This window comes from Triturus cristatus, chromosome 5_2 (assembly GCF_964204655.1).
Source record: "Triturus cristatus chromosome 5_2, aTriCri1.1, whole genome shotgun sequence".
In the NCBI taxonomy this organism is placed as follows: Eukaryota; Metazoa; Chordata; class Amphibia; order Caudata; family Salamandridae; genus Triturus; species Triturus cristatus.
Genome location: NC_140588.1, coordinates 995780943 through 995799984, shown reverse-complemented (window position 1 = coordinate 995799984; position 19042 = coordinate 995780943).

Sequence of the window (19042 nt, the reverse complement as noted above, 5' to 3'; positions counted from 1 at the left end):
TGAAAAGTAATTACTTATGACCTTTTACCCCATAAAACCCCCCAACCTGCACCTAACATTAATTATTCAATGACCATAATTAATTGTCAATTAATTAATTATTAATTAACAACTAATTATTAATTATTTACAATAAATTACTTCCCACCCTTTACCCCTATAAACCCCACAACCTGCACCTAAAATTACCCAAAGAAATTAAAAACACAATTAACATTATAAAATCTCAATAAAAAAATATTAATATATAAATATATTCATTAATTTATTATAATTAAATTACTTCCCACCCTATTCCCCTATGCAACCCGCTATAGAAATAAAACACACAACATTTAAGTAAATTAAAATTAATAATTACTAAAAATTGAACACATATATTAAAAAACATAAACAATACTTATACAAAAATATACATCACATACATTTGAAATATACACTAAAATACATAACACTAATTAAAAAATCGATATTTTAAACAGCTATATTTTTGCAAACAATATTTATGACTTCTATATTTTTTAAATCGATATTTCTTACCTTAAAGTCAATATTCTTAACCACGATATTCTTGCTGTTGATATTTCTGTGTCACAATATTTAAAACTCGATATAGTGTAAGTTGACATTTCAAGCTCGATATTTTGACTGAATACCCTATGGGCTACTCAACAATCTCGCGGAACGTAACAGGATTTAAAAAGATAGGTTGAACCTTTATAATGTAATTACCCCTTTCTTTCCAGCCCTGTCTGCCAGGGTATCTATGGGGGGTAGGGGGTAATCAGCTCTTTGTGCGAGACGCAGGTCACTCCCTATCTAGGAGTAAGTGTCAGCTCTCCCTCCCTCTTCCTGCCCAGGAAGAGCTTACACAATTTAGATGAATGCAGATGAGTTCTCTGCTACACGCGCCCTTTCTGTGTTTGTGGCTGTTTGGATGGAATGCACAAAGTGCAGCTGTCACCCACCCAGACGTATATCGGAGACAGGCTACAGGCAAACAGCTCAGTTAAGAGCAGAGAAAGGTTCACTTTCTAAAATGGCATTTCTAAAATAGTAATGTTAAATCCACTAAAAAGGATTTCTCGTTACTATTCCGAAGATATGAAACTTGATGCAGATACTCCTTTCTAATCAGGAATTACAGCTTTAAAGTGTTTTATGAATGAATGAATGAAGATACTTTTATATAGCGCAATGTTCACTCCAAGGAGTATCTTGGCGCTTTGCGGAGAAAGAGCACCTGATAGGAGAAAGAGCCGGCAAGAACTATAATGTCAGAGCATTAGATAAGAGACCAAACAGTGTTATCTGAGATACCAAAGATCCAGCTTTTTAAGAACTTCCTAAAATTGGGTTCCGTTTGTGTGTGTCTAAGTTGTGTTGGCAAGGAGTTACAGGCTTTGGTCCCTAAGACCGCCAATGTCTTTCCACCTCTAGTTTTAAGTTTAAAATTGGGTACTATTAAAAGATTCTCTGAAGATGACCATAGAGTGCGTTGGGTGGTGCATGGCTTAGTTCTGACGTTTAGGTATTCTGGTCCTTTTTACTTTTTGTCATTTTATAAATGTCGGTCAGGACCTTAAAAAGAATCCTCTTATGGACAGGCTGCCAATGGAGGTTTTTAGTACTGTTGCTGAGGAGGAGTCTCTGGGCAGTTTGAGTACCAATCTCGCTGCAGCATTCTGGACTACCTGTAGTCTTCGCAGGACCTTTTTTTGGGTTCCTGCATAAAGACTATTAGAGTAGTCCAGGCGAGATAGAATTAAGGCTGCTACCACCGTCTTCTTGGCTGGCATTGGGAGTAGATCAAAGAATTTTCTGAGGATTTTTATTATTTGAAAACAAGTGCCTGCCACAGTGAGAGCTTGCTTGTGGAAGGATAGTGTGTGATCAAATTTTATTCCCAGATTTCTCACAGTGTCTTCTGTATTTGGAGGTGGATCCGAATTTTACGGCCACCATTGGTCAGGTCTGAAAACGTTGGCCTTGCCGAACAGCATAATCTCTGTTTTAGAGCTGTTACATTTCAGATGATTCAGTTTCATCCAATCCATCACTGCTGTTAGACTGTGGTGAAATTTTTCTTACGCCACTGTAGAATTTTTATCGGGGGTGAGGATCAGTTGAGTGTCATCTGCATAAGCGACGCATTCAACATCATAAGAGTCCATAAGAAAGAGCAATGGTGCCACATAAAGGTTAAAAATGGTTGGGCTCAAGGCCGAGCCCTGAGGGACCCCTGATGCCAGCCCTTTTTCTAGCGATTTGTAACATCCCAATGTTACAATCTGATGCCTGTTTTCTAAAAAGGATGTAATCCAGGCCAATGCATTGTTCGTAATTGCACTGCGTGCAAGTCTGTCTCTCAGAATATCATGAGAGACCGTGTCAAACGCTGCTGACAAATCCAACAGAACCAATACCGCATGGAATTCCCAATCCTAGCCTATGAGATGAGTACGCCTCACAGTAGTGAAAATGTAATTTAGCTGTTTGTCACTACCAGGACATATAATACTTACAAGCACATGTCCTGAAAATTACTTATACAGCACCTTGCCCTTAGGGCTACCTATGGCCTATCTTAAGGGTGACCTATGTGTAATAAAAGTGGAGTTAAAGGCTTGGCAAGTGGTTTTACATGCCAAGTTTAAATGGCAGTAAACTGCACACACAGGCCTTGCAACAGCAGGCCTGAGACAGGCTTGAGAGGCTACTTGTGTGGGTGGCACAACGAAGGCTGCAGACCCATTAGTAGGATTTAGATTACAAGCCCTGGCGATATGGTATATCATTTTACAAGGGACTTATAAGTAAACTAAATATGCCAATCATGTATATACCAATGTCAACATGTTTAGCGGAGAAGCACATGCACTTTAGCACTGGTTAGCAGTGGTAAAGAGTCCCAAGGCCAAAGTAAATATACAGCAAAAAGTGGAGGTAAGCAAGCAACATGTTGGGGGGATGACCACCCTAAGGATGATAGGTCTAACACATGTGCGCCCAGGTGAAAGTGAGGAAATCTACCCAACCTCTAGGGAGTTCTCATAACTAAGGCGAAAGAACCTAGATAGACCATTATCATTGGCGTGGTCTACCCCAGGGCTGATTTCCACCCTGAAGTCCATACCCTGTAGTGAAATGGACCACTTCAACAATTTTGGATCCTCACCCCTCATTTGCATGAGCCACCTGAGGGGCCTGTGGTCAGTCTGAATCAGGAAGTGAGTACAAAACAGGTATAGTCTCAACTTCTTCAGTGCCCAGACCACAGCAAAGCTTCTCTCTATAGCACTCCACCTCTGTTCCCTGGGTGTAACCTCCTGGAGATGAAGGCTATAAGTTGGCCCAGGCCCTCTTCATTTAGCTGTGTTAAAACTGCCCCAATGCCTTGTTCTGAGGCATCTGTTTGATTAATAGACTCCTTGGCATAGGAGGGGCACATGGCCTGCTTCAGGGAGCCAAATTGCTTTTTGGCATGCCTCTGTCGAAATCACATTTCTGGGCTTCTTCTTAGAAGTCAGGTCTGTCAAGGGGGCAACAGTGGTGCCATATCCCTTGACGTACCTCCTATAGTACCCAGTGAAGCCCAAGAATGTGCTGACCTGGGTTTTGGGGGACTCCCAGACCTTACCTATCTTGGCCTGGATGGACTGCACCTTACCCCTGCCTACCAGGTGTCCCAAGTATACCACAGATCCCTGCCCTATCTGGCACTTACTTGCCTTGATAATCAGGCCTGCCTATTTCAGGGCCTGAAGCGCTTCCTGGAGATGAAAAATATGGTCCTTCCAATTGCTACTGAAGACAGCTATGTCTTCTAGCTAGGCAGCTGAGAAGGCCTCCATACCAGCAAGTACCTGGTTCGCCAACCTCTGGAAGATGGCTGGGACAATTTTTAGTCAAAAGGGCATCACAAGAAATTGGTAGTAACCCTTTGGAGTGGAGAAGGCTGACCTCTCCATGGCACCCTCTGTTAGGGCGATCTGCCAGTACCCTGATGTAAAATCAAAGGTACTTAAGTACTGAGAAGCCCCTAACCTGGCAATCAGCTCATCGGCCTGGAGGATAGGATGAGTATCAGTCTTTGTTACTGATTTTAGCCCCCTATAACCCACACAGAACCTGAGTTCAGGTGTGGTGCCTGGTGGGGCAGCCTTTGGTACCAGAACCACAGGACTGGACCAGGGGTTACTGGAGGTTTCTTTCACCCTCAATTCCAGCAATATAGAGACTTCACTTTTAATGCTGGCCCTTACCTTATCTGACAATCTGCAAAACATATTTTGAACGGGGAGGTTGCCCCCTGTGTCCACATCATGGGGACACATGTGGGTAGTTCCAGGAACAAGGGAGAAAAGAGAGGAATAATGTCCCAACACATGGTGGCAGTCTCTTTGTTGTTCAGGAGTGAGATTGGGGAAAATATTACTCCCTCCCCAGACCCATCTTTCTCCTTGGAGCCTAAGAGGTCTGGGAGAGGTTCTCCTCTTCTACATCTGTCACAAACAGCATGGTGATCTCGGACCTCTCAGAGTGGGCTTTGAGGCAATTGATGTGGGGTAGCCTGGGGGTCTTAAGGTCCACCAGGCAGGTCGCCTTACCCTTCTTCCTAATCACCTCATAGTGCCCCATCCAACGGTCCTAGAGGGCCCTGGGGTTCCACAGGTTCTATAACCCATACTTTCTGCCCAGGTTGCAACTCCACAGTGGTAGAATTTGGTCATTCCACTCTTTCATTACAGCCTGACTGGCTTCTAAGTTGTCAGAAGTTTGCTCCCACATCTTAGCCATTTGGCTCCTGAAGGCCAGCATGTAGTTCACTACATTGTGGGTAATCTTCCTGGAAGCTTACTCCCGTTCTTCATTGACCAAACTCAGAGGTCCTCTAAAAAGCTGCCCTTGCAGAACATGAAAGGGTCTCAAGTCCACTCCCTTCTGTGGTACCTCCCTGTAGGCAAACAACGAGCATGACAAGAGGATGACCCACTTATTCCTCAGGCCCTTCAGGGTCCTATTGAAACTTTCAGCAAGCCCATTTGTTTGTGGATGGTAAGGAGTGGAGGAATTGTGGGTTACCCCACACTCCTTTCACATTGACATGGAGTTTCTGTCCCGTCAGACACATCTTCCTTGGGGAAACCCACTCAGGAAAAATCCCCATCAGGGACTTTGTCACTGCATGTGCAGTTATGGTCCGCAGAGGGATTGCCTCTGGGTACCTAGTGGCATAATCCACCGGAACCAGGATACATCTGTTGCCTGACGCAGTCTGGGGATCCATAGGCACAACAATATTAATGCCCACCTGCTTAAAGGGTGTACCAACAACAGGCATTAAGGTGGGCTTTCAGCCTCTGCCCTGTCTTCCCACAGACCTGGCAGGTTATGCAAGTTCTGCAGAATGCATCTGAAGAATACTTGACCCTAGACCAATAAAAGTGTGAGACAAGCCTTGCAAAGGTGTTGTCTTGACCCAGGTGTCCTGCCAGAGGAATCTCATGTGCCAGCTCCAGTAGGAAGGCCCTGTAGCATTGGGAGACCACTAGGGCACGTGTTGTTCCATGTTCAGGAGCCTTAGGCTCGCTGTAAAGGAGCTTGTTCTTCCAGTAAATGCGGTAACTCCCAGAGACATTGCCTGCTGCTTGGGCTTTAGCCTGTTCCCCCATGCCCTCAAGGGCTAGACACTCCCTCTGTGCCCTACAGAATTCCTCCTTGGTGGATCCTCCTTCAACATCTAGCAAGTGTGGGTGGGTCATCAATGGAAGCAGTGGTCACAGGGGTGGCCACCGCAGGTGCGCCATCCACATCAGTGGAAAGACGCTCAGGGGCTGGTTCCACACGCCCTCTGCCTTTCCCCTTTTTTTCAGCTGGCTGGGCCATTGTTTCAGGCTTTAGGCTTGTTTGACTCCGGTCCTAGGCAGCCATGGACCTTGTCGTTGCACAGAGCCAATCAGGTAAACCCAACATCTTCACACACCCTTGAACACCACTACCTTCCAGATAGTATGCCCAATGTTCTTACCAAGTAAACAGTCCAAAGGCATGGCAAGGCTCACAGCAACATTCAGACGACCTGAACCCCCACCCCACCCACCACCACCACACTCATATGGAACTAGGGCCATAGTATAATGACCCTCTCTGTTGTTAGCCACCACAAATTTGTGGAATGTATTCGGAATCACCTGCACTGGGGACACAAGCTGAATCCTTAGCATAATCATGCTGGCACCTGTATCCCTCACAGCCTCAACACCGTGTCCTTTGATGGTGACCCATTGCCTATACTTAGTAGTATTTGAGGGCACATGGATCTTCGGAACCATCTCACTGTCACCCAGTGAAACTAGGGTAACCCCTTAAACTCCACTCATTAACTGAGAGAAACTCCTCCCCCAGCACTACACTAGCACCCCTGGATTTTTTTCCATTTATGGGAGGTGGTGCTCTTTTTGTACACTTGGAATCCCCCTTGTAGTGTCCATACTTGTAGCACTCCTAGCACTTGATGGGTTTGGGCTTCTAAGTCTTATCAGGGTAGTTTTTCTTCTGGTTTGGGGGAAGACTACTCTAAGGATGACAAGCAGGTCTAACAAAAGGTTTGATTGAGTCAGGGAAGGAGTTCTAAAGTATGGGGGTCAAGCAGGAGAAGGCTTTGTTGGCTGTTCTGTTTTTCCTTAATTTAGGGATTTTGAGAAGAAGGTTGATTTTTCTTGTGTAGCTCTTTCGCCTCTAGTTGTGTGGCGTTTGTCTTTGGGGAAAGACTGAAGGCTCACTCAAATCAGCTTGTGGGCAATGTAAACAATTTTGAAGCTATTGCAGGCTTCTAGAGCCATCCAGTGTAGATCTTAAAGGAGACGAGTGATATAGTCTGACTTTTTTTAATTGAAGTTGAGTTTGGCTGCTACATGTGCATTTACTTTATGAGGTGTAGTTGATGATTTTGGTAGTCTGGCAAGGAAAGTGTTTCCTTCATCGATGTGTTAAAGAATGAGTGATTGAATGACAGTCCTGAAATCTGCTAAGAATAGAGGATTTAATTTCCTTAGGCGGTATAGTTGGTATGTTGCTGATTTGGTTATTTATTGATGTGTTTGGTTAGGCTTAGCTTGGTAGAGATAGGAGTTGATGGTGAAACATGGGCTTTCTCTGATGGTACTAGAGATGGTGTGATGCCCCAAGGGTGAAAGGACTCAAGCTAGTTTTGGACCGGTGGAGGGGAGTTTCTAGCATGGAGTAGAATGAACTCAGCTTTGTTTAAGTTCAGGTTGAGAGAGAAAAAAGATTTAATTAGCTTATAAAGACAGAACTCAAGTGGTGCTGGAAACCTTCAAATATAGTTGAGTGTCATCAGTGTATTGGTGTAAGAATATTTTCTTTCGTGGACAAATGTGCTACTTGGCTCCATGGAGAGCTGAAAAGATGTGGTTAAGGGATCAAGCCTTGAAGTACTCTATATTAAGCTTAGTAGGGAGACGATCTGAAAGAGTTTAAAGTTACATATTGTGTTTTTGTTGGTAAGAAACATTTTAACCCATTTATAACTTTGGGCCTGAGTCATACTTTGGCTGAGGGGCATCTTTTGCATTTCCAGGAACCACCACACTGGCGGTTTGATGGACAGTTCCGTTGACATGACAGAGCAGTATGTCAAACTTTCAACATTCTTTTATTGTCAAAAACAAAATACCAACAAAGGATTTTGTTTTTGAAACTCAAAACAATTACCAACACACCATGGGAGTTTTCTCCCATAGAGTGAGGATCATTTTCCAGTTTTCACTGACCCTTACTTCCAAGTTTTACCTGGTGATGACACACAGCGACAACTGGCCATGTGTTTGTCCACACTAAATATGACGGGCAAACTCAAAGGGCAAACCTTAGACAGAATAAACAAAGAAGGGGGTATCCTTAGATGAGAGAAGGTAAAGACCTTCTGTCTGTTAAAGAGTTCTCAGAGAAGTAAAAAGAGAAATTATTTCTTTTTTATGAAACCCCTCACTCACCAACCTAGTTGGTGACATGCTTCATCATCGGGGTCCACCCGAGCAGTCGAATACCACTCGGGTGTGCTTCAACGCCTGATTACAGCGGAGCAGGTTTGTTATTATATCAGTATGTGTAAGTGACGTGTGTGCGTGAGTGAAATAAAGTTAAAAGTAATCCTACTGTACTCCCTAACAAATTTAATATGGAGCAGCAGGGTCACGATTAAAAAAGTGGTGAAGTGTAATACTAATGTAGGTTTAATTTGACCTAAAGTATTATCCAAATATTGACGGTCTACATGTTTCAACCTTTGAGTGTAATCACAGGTTTTCGTCAAGACCTATCGACACACCGGTCGGTCTACACGCACTAAGGTGCATCCAACCCTGGAGCGTCTGTGTGCCACCTACATATACTTGCGAAGGTGGTAAAAAGGGTTCAGGGAGTCCTCTGTGTACAGATGAACCTGAAAAAAGCACATACAGTTCTGGACAATCAGAAAATGATCTATTGAGAATTAGAATGAACAGTGCCCATTTCCGTGTGAACTCTCATTTTTGCGCATATAATCACCTCATTCTGAGTTATGCGCCCCATGTAATTACCATTGGTTGTTGGAACCGAGCATTTGTTTACATATTATGCGAAACTAGCATCAACCCACTAAATCATTGTGGAAATCGTGGGTGACTTACAGCTACACAGCAATTGTGAGTATACTTGATGTGTGATTCTATAGAGCGGACAAAGACGCACGTGAAAAAGACTCTATTTGTGACATGCGTGCGCTAAGGAAATTATTTAAAAACAGAACACGGTGGAAAAAAGGAAACGACTCAAGACTCACTCGCGATTCTTACTCGAATTGTGTCATGGGCTCATAAGGGAGACAGACGGTGCTGCATTACTGTTGGACAAGAAACACAAAACACGGGCGGCAATGGTCAGAACACTTAACTCTAAGTGCCTCACGTGTGCGTGGCCACCAGCTCTTCCCTACATACTCTCAGCTCAAACCTTAGACAGCCCATACTCCATTGGGCTGTTGGACGTGTATGTAGGAAGTGGAGATGGAGTAGTCTCCGCCATCTACATACTAAAGTTCTGCACGCCTCCAAAAACGGTGGTGGAACTTCTCTATGGTGGAGAGGGCACACCACCGATGTTCTGATGGAGTACCCTCCCTGCTAAAGTCTAAATCAGGCCCTTTGTCTTTTATGCTCATTTTAGATGATAAAATGCTTAATTGTGTATTGTCGTTAATGGCACTGAATGCTGCAGATAGGTGTAAATGTATCAGAAGGCATGTGTTTGCATTATCTAGTGTTTTAGGATATCCTCTTTAATTTGTAGAGAGTCTGTCTCAGTGTTGCATTTGAGTCTGAAGTCAGATTGGAATTTGTTCAGCAGATTGATTTTTTAAATGTGGTCCCCAGATGGCTTGAAAATGCTTTTCCGAAGATTTTTCCTAAGAATGGTACCTAGGTGATGGGTCTAACATTTGCAAGGTTGTTTTTGTCGAGGTTTGCTTTTTTGAGAAGATGAGATATTTGATCTAATTTGCGTGTTTTTGGTTGGAGCCTTCTTCAAGGCAAGAGCTGATTAGTTTAAGGAGGACAGGATATCATCTTCAGAATAGGTAAAAGGGTTTGTTGAGATGATCTTGGTGAGTGAGGTAATATCTAAAGGAATGTAAGACAACCAGGTAGTGGTTGATCTGTTCTGAGGGACTGAGGGAAGGAGTTCCAAACTTTGTAGGTCAGGCAGGATAAGGCTTAGTTGGCTGTTGTGAGTAGTTGAGTTTGCAGTAGTTTGCAGCAGTTTTATTTCGTCCTAGATTTTTGCAAAAAAAATTCTGTGTGTAATGCTGAGGGTTCTATTCTGGTTAATATGGTTTATAGGGTTGACACATAGTTCTATGTTTTGAAAAAGAGTTTTTGGTTGGTTGATTGCTTTGTTGATACACCATCCTTTGTTTTTCAAGGATGGAGAAAGGCGTCAGGACTTTTAGAATTCTCTAGTATTTCTCAATGTTTCTTATATGTCTCTTGGTCCAAGAGGAGTGAGATTTATTAGAGACTGATTTATGTCTTGGGTGCTAGTTCATTTATGATTTCCTTAGTTGAGTCTTTGTAGTATTTGGTAAGGGAACCGTTATACTGGGCAGTAGGTTTGGTGTTCGAGAGCCATCGGAACTGTTTGAAGAATTAAATATATAAAAACGTTTAATAAGTAAAAAAAAAAAAGCATACTGTTATTAGTTTTGCTATTCAATTGACTGAGGAAATAGTAAGACTGTCAGTCTTGTCAATGTAAACCTGCAAGGTATAAAAAGGGTCCAAGTGGCATAATATAAAAAACCGTACCAAATGTATTCACTGCTTTTCAACCTTGCAGAGCCTGAGCTGTGACTGTGAAGAACCAGAACTCACCAGGTCAACACTGAGATTCCTTTTAGATCTCAAAGAAAAAGGGACCAGCAGAGGGACACCCCCTTCCTCTCCATTCCAATTAGAATTATTTTTCAAAATGGTCTGTAACTTTTCTGAAGATGACAAGGCATTCCCTTTGCTAAACAAAGGGCACTTTGTGCCCTTCATGGATGGCACAAAGTGGAAGCCATCCATGAAGGGCAGCTTTCAATATGCAACTGGCTGCTGGATGCATCACAGGAGGGGGTGGGGGCAGGCAGCAGTCCCACTGATTGCAATACAGCCACTGATCAAGTGTGGATGTTGCAATGGAGGTCTGATTTTGCATTATTGCCTCTGTCACTGCATTCACAGCTGGTTGCAAGAAGTGGCAGGAGGAATCCTCCCCTTGCGTTTGATGAGGCAGGGTTTCTGGGAATCCTTGTGGCCAGTCTCTCAGCGGCGTCCTGGAATGATACACCCAGCACAGCTCAAAAGATTGGCTTGGTGTCATTGCAGATTCTGTACAAACATAGAACTGTAGTGAGGCGTGGCCGATCATACATTTGACCCTTCAGTTATGCTCTTTGGGATAACAGTAGGTGATGGTCATTTCTGTTGAGCCTCTCTTTCTGAGTTCTCTTTAGCTCTTGTGTGCCTTGAATTTTGTTATTGTCTATGTAGCGTAAAACTAGCTGGGGAGGAAGAGAGCACTGTACATAGATGGGGTTTTGGGAGACATCTATGATTCCAGATCCTGTAAATCAAGATCATATCGTGGGTTCAATCCAGATTGAGTTTTTCAAACAGGTGAACCACTGTCAGTCACCCGCTGAAGCAGGTGAACCACAATCTCCTGAATTGTTGAAATATTCCATGATTATCACTTCCTAACTTCTTTTAACACATATTGCTTTTAGCAATGTTCTTAAAATGAAATGTGCCATAATGTGAACCATTCAGGACTATTTTATTAAAACATTTTCCGGATATAGTTTTGTGGCAAAGTAGCCTTTTGAGCTACGGCCCATCATGGCGTGTCGGCACGAGGTTACAATTTACATTCAATAGACCTTTGTGGTTGACTAAGAGGTGACAGGAGTTATCATTCAACAAATCATAACAGTGTAACCCATTTGGTCACACAATAAAGACCATGATTCAATAATCACATTTTAAGGTGGATTCATTAAATAATAAGTATCAAACCATCAAGTAGGCAACACAGAAGAGTATTATGCACATGAAGCATTACAACAATCATCCAAGTGCAAAAGAATATCATTTGATGCTCCTCTAAGAAGGTCCGTTCCTCCTCCCTAAACATGAATAATTCAAAAGTAGTTTAACCTAAATTAGAATCTACCTATAGACGGGCCATTAAAGATTGGACAGCGGGGATTTTAAGAATGCAGAAAGGTGTCAGCATTGCAAGAATTTCAGTATAAAACCTCCAAAGGGAAAAAATGCTTAGCATATAGCCATACACCCGCAAGCTATGGGGCAAGCAAAGAGATCTGTACCCCTCAAAGTCCAAAGAATCTGCTGTTAGTCTAACAGCCTATACATTAATTAAAGCATATTGATGCAGTCTCGTGATCTAATCGTCACACCACCTTTCCTTTGACCAATGATGGTGAATCTTTTATTATGTTATGTTATGTTAGCCAGATTTATATAGCGTACAGCTGCCCCAGCAAAGGGGCGTCCCGGCGCTTTTGAACAAGAAATCGGCACACAAACAACCCAGTGAACAGGCCATAGCTATACTAAGCGTCCAAGGAAAACAGGAAGGTCTTGATGGCTCTTCTGAAAGTCAGGAGTTCATCAATGGCCCGAATGTGGGCAGGGAGTGAGTTCCAAAGCTTGGCAGCAAGCACACTAAAGGAGCGGCCCCCAGCTCTGACTCTTTTAAAGCGTGGAACTGAAACCAGATGGAGCCCTGAGGATCTTAAAGTTCGCGCAGGTACATATGGTGAGATAAGATGTTCCAAAATCTGAGGAGAAGAGTGTTTCAGAATTTTGAACGAAAGACAGAGAGATTTGAACTTAATCCACTGAGACACTGGGAGCCAATGGAGTTCATAGATGGATTTTTTGGCCGAGCAAAATCTTGGCAAGCCAACCAGTGCCCTGGCGGCAGCATTTTGAACTCGCTGGAGTCTAAAAAGTTCAGCCTGATTGGCTCCGAGTAAAAGAGAACTCGCTTAGTCCAACCGAGACAGGATCGTAGCCTGTACAATAAGCTGTCTGGTTGGAGCATCAAAGAATTTGAAAATAGCCCTGAGCCTGCGAAGGATCCCGAAGCACAAGGCAGCAGTTTTCTTAGTATGAGAGACAAAACTGAGTTTGGAATCTAGCCAGATGCCTAAATTCTTTACCTCGGTGGCAGGAAGAGGGGTAGGTCCAAGCTCAGGTGGCCACCAGTGGTCACCCCACAGATGGCTCTGATTGCCGACAATGAGCACCTCAGTTTCTTTTGCATTCAATAGCAACATTCGTGTTTTCTCCCATCTCAAGAAACCTAGGCGCTCCCACGTCCTTAAGCACCTTATTTGTTGCAGCTTCAGTGTGTTAGCTTCTCCACACCTTTTGCCAAGATTTTCTTCTCAGGCCCCTCTATCTCTAATAGATAGTACTCCTTTCTCTAACTAATGAAGCCTTGGGGCTGCACCTGAAGAGGAGAGAACATACAATGCAAGCAGAAAAATATGCCGGAATTCAGGCCTACTTTGGCCAAGTTAAACCAAGCCTCAGAGCGCGCTTCAGTTGCATGAGTATAGGTGCACGTGCTACTTCAAAATAAATGTTAAATGACTACTAAAATCCCTTTTACACGTACAATGCACTTTTCTTATGTGTGCAATATAACTTGTGTCATAATTGTAAAAGACGTATGAAAAACCTACATTTCTTAACCTCTAGTTTCTACAGTGAATGCACTTCGGTAATATATTCAAGAGCACCCCTTTACATTAATAACATTAGAACACACAGAATAGATGGTGCTAAGAGAACGTATATATTGCGTATTTGGACTTGTAAGGGTGGAGCTAAAATTACGCTGCTCCACTCACACTCTAATTCAGAGAGCCAAGTAGGTTTCCATATATGTTCCTAGGCTCACGTGTTTATGAAACAGCACATCTAAACAACAATAATGTTACGAAAAAACAGGACTTAAAGGTCCAAACCAAGTTCAATAAAGAAACCCAACTGTAATGTTGCCCCTTTCCTTATGCAATACAGCCTCCCCCACAGATGACAAGGGCCGTTAGTATTGTTGAGGGGTTTATTCTCTCGTTTCACAACTCCAGCAGGAGCGCCGGCACGGAGCTCCGTCCGCTATTTGAATCGGCGCGCTAATGCGACCCTAAGATGGCCGCCGCCGGAAGTCCGGTGACGTCACGCCTAGCGTGCCGTCAACTAGACCGCAACACCACATCTCCCTCCTTTACAACACAACAGTCAATGTCCCTCCTAACAATAGAACAGTCTTACTTGTGGTCTAGGCTGAACTCCTCGAACCTTCGAGGGAGCATTATTCTTCTTCCGCAGCGTGTCCTCCTGCTCCCTGCGCCTGCGGTAGGGGTATTGCTCCCTCCACTCGGATCCGCTGTCCCACTCGCTTCTTGGGGCGCAACCCCTCCTAACTCTGTCTCCCGGTCACCCAGTCCCGGAGTCTCGACTTCGCCTCCTCCCGGACTCCAGGGCCCCTTGGGAACGCTTCCTGCGTCTCCCACTGGACTCCTACTTTCGCCTTTCCCCGCCGGTGTGGCCCCGGCTCCTGCCTCGCTGTCCAGCTCAGTCTCATTGGTCCTGGTGCACCTTGCCATCCGGTCTTGTGCCCAAATCTTCCCGTCACTTAGTAAGGCTGATGTGGAATAGGGTTCCACCACTTGGAAGGGGGGCGTGAATTTGCTGTCCCCTTTCCTCCCCGGTGTTGGCAGTTTCACCCTCACCCACTCTCCTCTCTCCAAGGCGGCTTCCTTGGTGTTATGCCTTGCGTCATAGTAGTTCGTGTATACGGCTTGTGCTTTCTCCAAGTTCCTGCGCACCACTGCCGGTGACCAATGACTCTGTACCGTGAGCCTCTTCCAGGCTACATTGTCTCGGGTGAACGGTTCTCTTCCTCTCAGAATGCGGAACGGGCTGTAGCCTGTGGACGAGGGAGTTATCCGGTACGCCCATAGCATGCGCTTGAGTTCTTTCTCCCAGCTTGCTCCCTGCCCGATTGCCGCTTGCACTGACCCCATTATCACCCTGTTGAATCTCTCAACTGCTCCGTTCCCAGCCGGGTGGTAGACCGGCGTGCGCCTGACGGTTATCCCGTTCCTGTCCATGAAGGCCTCCCACTTTGTAGATGTGAACTGTGGGCCATTGTCGCTGAGGATTCCTTTGGGGATCCCTTCTCTGATGAACACCTCCGTGAGGAATCCCAGGATGGTATCTGTCTCTGCGTTTTCATCTACATGGACTTCTGGCCACTTCGAGTACCTGTCCACGACCACGGTGATGTACTTCTGGTTGCCATTGGCGTCTTGTATGGGACCTAGAACATCTATGGAAATCTCTTCCCACGGGTTTTCCGGGAAGTCGAAACGTCCCAACGGTGGGCGTAGCACTTTCTGCGTCTTGTCTGCGTTGTTGCATTGCTCACACGTCCTGACGTGTCTTTCCACTGCAAGGTCCAACCCTGGCCACCAATAGTCCTCCTTCACTCTTCCCTTCGTTTTCACGATGCCTAAATGTCCTTCGTGGGCAAGAGCTACCACTCTAGGTCTCAGCGCCATCGGGGGTACTACCTTGTTGCCTCGAAACAGGAAACACGGGTTGTCTCCAAGCGACAGTTCTTCCCTGACTTCCCAGTACTGTTTTAGTTCTTCTCCGAGCAACCTCTTCTCCGGCCACCCTTGCGTCACGTATGTTTTGACTGCCTTCACCTTCTCATCGGACCCATACTCTTCTTCCCATTCCTGCTTGCTGATTGCTCTTTCGTGATCGCTCATGAACGCCACTGCGTACTCGGCCCAATTCTCTGCGTCTTGCGCCTCTGCCGGTTCCTTTGCCGCCGCCCTGCTCAGGTAGTCCGCCACACGGTTCCTGGTGCCTGGAATGTACTCTACGTCGTACATGTAGTCGAGGAGTCGCAGTGTCATCTTAGCAATTCTTGGCGTAGCGTGCTCGTGGCCGTTGGACGTGAGCACTTTAACCAGGGGTTTGTGGTCTGTTCGTAGGAGGAACCGTCCTCCCCACAGGAACTGCCGGAATCTTTCCACTGCCCACACGACAGCCAGCATTTCCTTTTCAATCACGCTGAATTTGCGTTCATTGTCGGCCAGTGTGCGGGACGCGAAGCTGATTGTCGCCGTCACTCCTCGTGCCGACTGTTGAGTAAGCACTGCTCCAAGGCCTCGGTCGCTTGCGTCCGTGGTCAGGGTCGTGGGAGCCGTTGGGTCAAACCCTTGGATGGGTATGGCGTCACAAATTTCTCTCTTCACCTCCTCGAACTCTCTCTCTTGTTCCTCCTTCCATGAGAACGCCGTTTCCTCCTTCAGGATCGACCTCAGGTGGTGTGTCTTTGACGCAAAGTGGGATACGAACTTGCTGTAGAACTCAGCCATCCCTAAGAATGTCCGTACCTCCTCCTTGCTGGTGGGCGTGGGTGCATCTCTGATGGCAGCTACGTTGGATGCCTTGGGTTTTATGCCCTCCTGACTGATTTCGTGCCCCAGGTACGTGACCTTCCCCAGCCCGAACTTGCACTTGTCCCACTGGGCCGTAAGCCCGTTTTGTTCCAGTACTGTCAAGACACCCGCTAGCCCCCGGTCGTGTTCTTCCGTAGAGGCGCCCATCACCAAAATATCGTCCTGGAAGAACTGGATTCCTTCCATCTTGTTGAACAGACGGTACATCAATTTTTGGAAGACCGCCGCTGCCGAGGCGAGCCCGAACGGCATCCGTAGGAATTTGTAGCACCCGAAAGGTGTAATGAATGATGTGAGGTGGTTGCACGATTTGTGGAGTGCGATCTGGTGATACGCAGACGTTAAGTCCACAGTGGAGAACCACTTAGCGCCCTTGGTCTTCGCTAGCATCTCATTGATGCGGGGAAGGGGGAACTTGTCCACTACAATGTTCTTGTTGAGTTCCCTGAGGTCCACACATAGTCTCACCTTCCCGTTCGGCTTCTGCGCCACGACCAAGGGGGCCAACCATTCCGCATTATCGATGGCTTCGATGATCCCGTTGTCCTCCAACCTCTGCAGTTCCTCTTGTACTGCCTCCCTGGTGCGGAACGGGATGTTTCGCACTTTGTGGGACACCGGTCGGGCTCCTTCTTTGAGGTTTATTTTGTGCGTGAATTTTGTTAGCCTCCCTATGTCGTCTCTGAAGACTTCGGGGAACTCCTCCTTCCACTGCCTTGCTCCCTCTTTGGGGTCGTCCTCCATCATGAGCACTTGTATGCGGCCTCCTGGGTTCAGCTTTATACTCAGCTTCCCTTGATCCTTCCATCCTAACACAGATGGCCCCTTTTCCGCCACGTACAGTTTTCCTTCACACGTCCTGCCCATGAAATCGAACGTTAGGGGGCAATACCCTACCATGGGTATGGGTTCCCCTGTGAATGTCACCGGGTGGATGTCCGTGGGGCGCAGTCGGTGTGTCATGACAGGTGCAAAATCTTCCTCCCATATCTTCCTCTTTATGATCGTGTAGGGGGAGCCTGAGTCTGCGACCATGGTGACTCCTACGCCCCCAATGGTCATGGCGCACCTCGGTTTCTTGTCGACCGCACCGTCGATCCCCAAGATCTGGTCATCTATCATCAGGATCTCTTCGTCGTCCTCCTGCCCTTCTTGCTCTTCCTCCTTGGTCATCTCCTGCGCCACGTACTTCACTTGCTGCCTTGGCGTCGGCCTTCGGCATACTCTTTCATAATGCCCCATCAGCCCGCAGTACGTGCACTTAGCCTGGAACGCTGGGCATCCTTTGTCGTTGGCGGCATGCCTTTCACTGCCGCATCTGTAGCACCCGTTGGTGCTCCCTTGTCCCTGCGTCTGCTGTTTCGCGCCCCGGGTCATGGGCTTCCTGTGTTGGCGTGTGTTGTGCTGTTCCGCCGTCGTCTGTCTCTCGTGGCCTTTCCGGTCTTCTATCCTGCACACTGCTTGTTCTGGGTATCGGTCCTTCTTTGCTGTCTCCGCGCATCTCTTGGACATTTCTGCCTTCTTCACCATGGCTACCACCGTTTTGAGGGGTTCGTCTCCGTTAGCCCACAGCTTATCCTGGATGGACGCGTTCGCTGCGTGCATTACTATTTGGTCCCTAATCAACTCTTCCTGGAAGGCTCCGAATTTGCACGTTAGGGCCAGCTTCTGTAACGCCGCTACATACTGGTCAATCGTCTCTCCTTTTTGTTGCGCTCTGTGGTAGAAGTTGTACCTGTCGACGGCTACACACACGGTCGGGCGATAATGAGCATCCATGTCGTCGATCGCGTGCTGAAACACATTATCATCCGCCGCGGGCCGCACCACCTTCACTAGGTCGTCGTAAACCCTCTGACCTGCAGGGCCCAAATGGTGTAGCAGTATCCTCCTCCTGCGCGTGCTCGAGAACTCAGCGCCGCTTTCCTCCTCCAGAGCGAACAAGAAATTCAAGAAGTACGGCTTCCAATCCTCCCATGGCATATACGGGACCCCTGCTTTTGTGAGGAAGGGTATCGGGTTCGGCAGTCCCGTCGATGTGGCATTCATCTTACCCCGTGCCTCCGTCCGCCGCGGTCTTGAACTCGAGCTTCTCGACCCCTGGGTGCTGTCGGGGCTGCCTGCGTCCGGGTCGTCGTCTCGGTCTGTGGTGCCGCCGCTCGCGTGTCGTCCTGTGACCCCCGCCACGATGCGTGCGAGCGCCTCTCCACGTGGACTCTTCCCGGTGCGGTTCCACGCTGTAGGGTTGTCGCGGTCCGGAATCGGGCTCAGGGGTGGCCCTTCTGACTGGCAGCGCTCTCACCTCCTCTCTCCGCGACACTGCCGCGCTCCTGCTGGTCAGGGGTGGTGACTGTGGGCGTCGTTGGCTAGCAGACCACGAGGCACTCACCCTGGAGGCAGCACTGGGCCGTTTCACCTCCTCGTCACCATTGTAATGTTGCCCCTTTCCTTATGCAATACAGCCTCCCCCACAGATGACAAGGGCCGTTAGTATTGTTGAGGGGTTTATTCTCTCGTTTCACAACTCCAGCAGGAGCGCCGGCACGGAGCTCCGTCCGCTATTTGAATTGGCGCGCTAATGCGACCCTAAGATGGCCGCCGCCGGAAGTCCGGTGACGTCACGCCTAGCGTGCCGTCAACTAGACCGCAACACCACACCAACCAAGTTAAATAGTTAACAGTGGTAAAATACGAACAGACAAAAAGCTAAAACAAAAAATAGATTGATTAAAAGAAGACGCAAAAAGGAAAACGTGTAGCAAAAAAAGAAATAATTATTTTATCCAAAATAGCCACCAGGTGGAAGCAGTGGATTGATATTTTTCTTAGAGGGTGAAACAGCCAGCAGGAGTTCCACATTGAAAAATCAAAACACACAAATATCGAAACAAAACAATGGGAAGCATACATTGAAGAAGGGTT